The sequence below is a fragment of the Entelurus aequoreus genome, linkage group LG22, assembly GCF_033978785.1.
Source record: "Entelurus aequoreus isolate RoL-2023_Sb linkage group LG22, RoL_Eaeq_v1.1, whole genome shotgun sequence".
NCBI classification, from domain to species: domain Eukaryota; kingdom Metazoa; phylum Chordata; class Actinopteri; order Syngnathiformes; family Syngnathidae; genus Entelurus; species Entelurus aequoreus.
The window spans coordinates 40007355-40014490 of record NC_084752.1 but is presented as its reverse complement, the minus strand read 5'-3'; positions in this window follow the sequence as shown (position 1 = coordinate 40014490).

The following is a 7136-nucleotide window of genomic DNA, read 5'->3' as shown; positions in this document are numbered from 1 at the left end:
TTTTTAACATAGTATACATTTTAACTGACCTTTATTTGACTATGTTTGTCTTTTTGTAGGTGGCTAAAATACGCGGTGCTGCTGACCGCCGTCTAACGTTACGTTACTGTGTGTGATACATTGACTAACGTAACGTTATGTATAGGTACCTCATGCAACCCTGCTTAAAAATAATAATTTGACAAAAAGTATGAATAAGGTAGCGAACTGCAGTGGACGCAACAGATTGCCGTGTTTGCAATGACGTTATAACCATAGACATGTTATAAGTAGACGCAGCATTGGCTGCTGTGACGCGAGCAATTTTGCCGCCATCTTGAAGTGGTGATGAGGAGCCGGCGAGCAGCCTAAACTGACAGTTGACAGGTAGAAAACAAACATGCTGTACATGCCGAACATTAACGTACATGCCGAACATTAACGTACTATTGGTTGTATTTTGTGAAAATAATATTAGCACAGAGTTGAGAAGGAGCAAAGATCTTCAATATTTGTATGTGAAAATCACAAATAAATCTTCTGGGGGAGGATGACGCCCCTACAGGGGTTTTGTTTACAAACTTTCAGCCCCACCTAAAACAAAATTCACCAGCCGCCTTTGATTATGATGCATTCTCATTTTAGGCAAAATATAAGACAATACTTTCTTAACAGTATAATTGTAACCAGGAATAAGTCTTCAAGTAACAATATTGAAATACTAACATTGTTGGGTAAGACAGAATTTGGTTTTATTCTGAATCCAGTGAAACAGATTGGTGGTTTTAGCTGATATAAAAACTTTCAGGTGTTTATATATGTTTATTTTTAAGTATTTGGCAGACGCTTTTATCCAAAGAGACATACATAAAAAATACATATAAAACAATCAGTGTAAACATGATCATTTAAGGGAAGAATGTAATACAAAATATCAATACAAAGTGTCAAGACAAAATAAACTGACTGCTGCTGCAGCAACAGAGATACGGTCTATAAGATATATAGATATCTAATGTATTCATACATTGTTTATGTAACATGTATATATAACCTCATCATATTGTTTCTTGAATTTAAAAATAGCTGACCGTTTTTTTCCCCCTTCTCTGGGATTATATTCCCAGTTTTGATCTCGGACGTCTGGTCACTTATAGCATATAAGAATATTCTATCACTGTTAAGCAAACTATGAATAATAAAACACGCCAAAACATGTGTCCTTTATCATAGCTACACATATGACAAAAAAGCGTGTGAAAATCAGTGGTATTCAGTGAGGTAAAATGAATTAAATGTGCTGACAGTTCATTGTTCCTGCCAAATGAATTTCACTGAGTGGAGCGGATCACCACTCCAAGATGGCGGCCCCACATCTCGTCAGCGCCAGTAGGCATTAGCGCTCGATGCTGCGTACCCTTATAAGATGTCGATGCTTATAGCGTTAGCAGTGAGTTTACAGCCTCACTGATTTAACTGCACAGCAAATAAAAGTTACGTTACTTAGAAAATAAACGTTAGTGCAACTTCAAATGTCGAACGAAGTTGGAAGATTAGTTTTTTGTTGACCAAGTCGTAGTTTTAATACCAGAACGAAACTATCTTTGGCGTAATTTTTCCTCACTGGCGCGTTGTTTGAGAGCAATTCTTCGTTGGTTGTCCTGCAATTTGATTGGATGAATGCTGTGGGATGAAAACAACGTGGATGTAATTTGATTGGCTGTTGGACTGACAGGCAGCACACACGCTGACAGGCAGCACACACGCTGATAGACACAGACGTACAAAATGGAAGATACGGAGCGCTCCTGAATAACTTTTTAATCTTTGGGTTTTGGGGAAAGTAGCAAGTCTTGTCAAGTCAAAAGGCTCAAGTCCAAGTAAAGTCACAAGTCATTGATCCTAAAGTCTAAGTCCAGTTGCAAGTCTCTTTACATTTTGTCAAGTCGAGTCTAAAGTCATCAAATTCATGACTCGAGTCCAAGTCATGTGACTCGAGTCCACACCTCTGCCATGCACATCCCTGTCTAGAGCCCCTTTCTAGGTTAAAACTGTTTGATAAGTATCCATTGACTTTAATCCTAGCAGTAGGATTGTTATATAGTGCCTGTATAGTTTTAATGATTGTATCCTGAAAGCCAAATTTATATAGAACTCTGTAAAGAAAATTCCAATTGACCGAATCAAAGGCCTTTTCACACTTATAACAATTGCTTCGATGTTTTTTCTTTTTATGTGATCCATAATATGTAGTATCTTTCTTATATTGTCTTGTGTTTGGCGTTGATGTATAAAACCTGTTTGATCATTATGTATCAATATAGGTAAGAAATCTTCTAATTGTTTGGCCATAATGGAAGTAAATAGTTTATAATCTACATTGAGAACCGATATTGGCCTGTAAGATCCACATTCAATTCTATCCTTGCCTTCTTTTGGTATAGCTGAGATAATTGCCTCCCTCCAACTAAGTGGTGTTTGTGCCTTTTTTAAGACCCAATTCAATGTGGGGAGTAAAACAGGTATTAATTCTTTTTTAAATTCCTTATACCACTCAGCCGTGTAACCGTCTGATCCTGGCGATTTACTTAATTTAAGCCTACTAATTACAACTTTTAATTCATTTTCAGTTATATCTGCAGATATTGTTTGGTTTTGTTTTTCATCTAAAATAGGTAAATCCAGGGAGTTCAGGAAGCTGTCAATTTGGGTTATGCTCCTACTAGAGACCTCGGAGTATAAAGTTTCATAAAAATGTTCAAAGGCTTCCTGAATTTGGTTTGGTTTAGTTTTTATCTCCTTTGTTCTTGGATCCCCGATTTTATGAATTGTGTTTTCTGCTATCTTTTTTTTTAGTTTCCATGCCAATATTTTCATAGACTTAGAGCCACTTTCATAGTGTCTCTGTTTCAAAAACATTAGATTTTTAAAAATTTGTTGTGTGGCAAAACTGTTAATTTCATTCCTAGTATTTCTTATTTCCCTTAATGTATCTTGTTCCAAATGTAGTTTGTTTTCTTTCTAATTCTCTTAGTTTTTTTTAAGCCATTTGATTTTGTATTCTCATTTTTTTTCTTAAATGAATATATTGCTATAATTTTCCCTCTTATAACAGCCTTCAGGGTGTCCCATAACATGGGAGGCGACAACCTCTCCTGTGTCATTGAACTCCAAGAAGAGACTAATTTCAGATGTAATTTGTGTTTTAAATGATAGGTCATTCAGCAGACTTGAGTTTAGTTTCCATGTATTATTTTTTGCCCTCAGATTAAAGTCAATAGATAGGTATATAGGTGCATGGTCACTTAGATCTATCGTCCCAATTTCACAGGTACACATTCTATCTTTATCCTTTCCAAATGTTAGAAATAATCTATTCTTGTATAAAGACAATGCGGAGCAGAGAAATAAGTATAATCCCTTCTGTCTGGGAAAAAGTCTCGCCATATGTCAATTAAGCCTACTTCCTCAAAAAGTGTGTTTATTTTCTTATTAAGGGGTTTAACGTTATGTATTTTTATAGTAAATGAGTCCAATTTTGGCTGTAAATATATATTTAAATCCCCACCACAAATCAAAAGACCTTCGGTTTCCGTTACCATAATATTGGTGATTTTTTGGAAGTAATTAATATCACTCCCAGGGGGTGCATAGACATTCAATAAGGTGATTGGGTTCCCATCTATCTTTCCCTTTACTACAATAAATATACCCTCCTTATCACCAAATTCCAGTACTTTTTCAAAATTTCGCTTTTTTGAGATGAGGATTGCAACTCCTCTCCTCTGTCCTAATTTATATGACGAAAAAAACAAATGAGTGAAGCCCATTCTCTTTAGTTTTACATGCTCTTTGTCAGTCAAATGGGTCTCCTGTAAATATACTATGTGGGCTTGTTCTGTCCTCACCTTCGATAATATTTTATTGCATTTAATTGGGTTCAATATCCCATTAACATTAAACGATACACATTTTACTTTGTCACTAACCATATGTATTTACTTGTAAGTGTACCAATAAAATATTCAAAATAAAACCTAGTAAGTCTACTCCCATAACGTTCTGGACTAACTGCAACCGGGAGAGAGCTTTTTGGCTAATGCCAGCATGAAGTGCATTGCAGTAGTCCGGGCCACTTGAAATAAAAGCATCTTCTTCTCCCCTAACAGGGGACGGCGTGGCGAAGTTGGGAGAGTGGCCGTGCCAGCAATCTGAGAGTTACTGGTTCAATCCCCACCTTCTACCATCCTAGTCACGTCCGTTGTGTCCTTGGGCAAGACACTTCACCCTTGCTCCTGATGGGTCCTGGTTAGCGCCTTGCATGGCAGCTCCCGCCATCAGTGTGTGAATGTGTGTGTGAATGGGTGAATGTGGAAATACTGTCAAAGCGCTTTGGGCTCCTTAAAAAAAGGGGTAGAAAAGCGCTATACAAGTACAACCATTTACCATTTTTACCATTTGTTCAAAAAGGTTAAAAGATAAAAACGGTTTTACCTTTACTAAAAGACGAAGATGATAAAAACACGATTTTAAAACGCCATTGACTTGTTTGTCAAGTTTAAAATCGCTGTCTATAGTGACGCCAAGACTGGTGACTTTGGGACGCACATCATTTTGCAATGGTCCCAAGTCAGTGAGGGCCGGCCGGACCAAAAACTGAAATTTCCGTTTTTCCCTCATTCATTATTAAAAAATTCTGGGCTAACCAAGCCTTGACGTGGCATAGACAGTTGAGAAGGGGTGTCAGGGGGCCATGGCCTTTTGAAATTGGCATATAAATTTGTCAGTCATCTGCATAAAAGTGATAGAACACTCCATGCCTCTTAAAAATCTCTCCAAGAGGGAGACTGTATAGTGAAAACAGGATGGGGCCTAAAATAGATCCCTGGGGGACACCACAGTAAAGCGGAGCAGAAGAAGAGGTGGCGTCCCCCAGCCTGACAGAGAAAGACCTCTCTGACAGGTAGGATCTGAACCACTCTAATGCAGTCCTCCTGACACCCACACAGTCTCTCAGGCGGTCTAAAAGAATTGTGTGGTCGACTGTGTCAAAGGCAGCTGTAAGATCTAAAAGCACTAAAATGGCAGAGCTGCCAGAATCAGACATTAAAAGCAAGTCATTAAAAACCTTTAAAAGTGCAGATTCAGTACTGTGCAAAGCTTTGTATCCAGACTGAAATGGATCTAAAGTGCTATTTTCATCTAAAAAATGCTGCAGTTGCGCCAAAACATATTTCTCCAAAATTTTTGACACAAAAGGTAATTTGGAAATGGGCCGATAATCTGACAAACTTGTAGGATCAAGACCTGTTTTTTTAATCAAAGGCTCGACAACAGCTCTTTTACAAAAAGAGGGGACACAGCCAGAAATCAAGCTGCTGTTGATGATGTCCCTAACAGACAAGTCAATAGTGTCCCAGATTTCTTTAAAAAAGCGAGGGGGGGCTGGGTCTGTGGGACAGGACGAGTTTATTAGTTTGTCAACTATTCCTGTAAGCTCAAGCATAAACACAGGCTCAAACTGACAAAACACAGCCGAGCAATGAGTGGCCACATTAAAACTCAATGGAGAACGAGAAAGATTTGCCCGAATAGAAGCAACCTTGTCGTTAAAAAAGGAGATACATTTTTCACAATTTCACTTGTCATCTCCAGTAAAGTGGTTGGATTCGGATTAAGAACATAACTAATAGTTTTAAACAGAACACGTGGCTTGCTAATACTATTTGAAATTAGGTCTGACAGATATTTTGTTTTCTCAGCTTTAACCACACTTTGATAATTCTGACAGTTTTCTTTTAAAATTTGATAAGAAACTTCCAAGTGATCCCCTTTCCACTTGTGCTCCGCCCTTCGCCACTCACGCCAAGCTGTGCGTGTGGTTTCATTGAGCCAAGGCTCCTGTATTGGCTTTGGACGTATAGCTCTGAGGGGCGCTACACTATCCAGAATCTCAGAACATGTGGAAAGAAAAGAGCACATCAATTGTTCAGAGTGTGGTATACTCTGCATGGACACAGTGAATAAAGGGGAGAAGGTGGCTGCCGTGTCAGACCTAATAATACGCCCATGACGCACGGCAAGTGGTTTTACATCAGGATCAAAACTTAAATTAAACATAACAGGACTGTGATCAGAAAACAGCATCACCAACAACGACATTGTCAACATTAAAACCATAAGACAGTACGAGGTCTAGTGTATGCCCACGTTCATGTGTCGAACCAGACACAGACTGTACAAAGTTAAATGAGTCAATGAAATTCAGGAAGCTCCTGGATAGAGGTTCGTCTGGGCAGCAGGTGTGAATATTAAAATCACCAACAATAAGGACACGATCATATTTGGGCAGGATTTTCCGCCAGAAATTCAAAAAAGTCATTTATAAAGTCTTTTTGGTACATGGGGGGTCGATAGACGACGGCACACAGGACGACATCAGAAAGACCCAGTTCAAACATGCATAGTTCGAAGCTTGAAAAGGAGGATTGCAGGCGGATCTGACGGCATTTAAAGTCATTTTTAAAAACGACTGCTAATCCTCTTCCCTTTCGGCCGGACGACCGCAGAGAATTAAAATACGAGCACTCCGGTGATTCAACACTTGAATTAGTAAAAGAACATAAAGGTGACTGGCTTTCTGTCAGCGTGTTGTAGATGGTCTCCTATTCCTAAAGAGGAATTGTTGATGGAGATACTCCATAGAACACCACATAGTAAAACATGTTTTTGGTAAAAGTTCCTTTTGGCCCAGCCAACAAAATGACCACCCAAAAGTATTCTGCATGATAACAAAAACATACCATGAATGTTTTTTTAGGTGATTTTGGAATTAGATTTTTTTTAATTTCCATGATATTTAAGTTATGGTAATGACAATCTCAATATTTACACACTTTACATCAGTGAAGTTAAGAATGCCTCAATCAATGCTGTCTCGTACTTATAAAACTTTTCAAATTGACCCCTATCAAATTTCCAAGTCTGTTTTTGTACTCACTGTGCCACTTTTTAATTAATTTTAGGACAAAAGGTGCTATTTCCTGTGTTTTTATTGGTTGTTTTGCTACACACTTTTAACACAACACACAAAAGAACACAAATACTCTCGTTGTGTTAACAGTGTCAGTCCAAAACTATTTATATTCTCTCTTTAT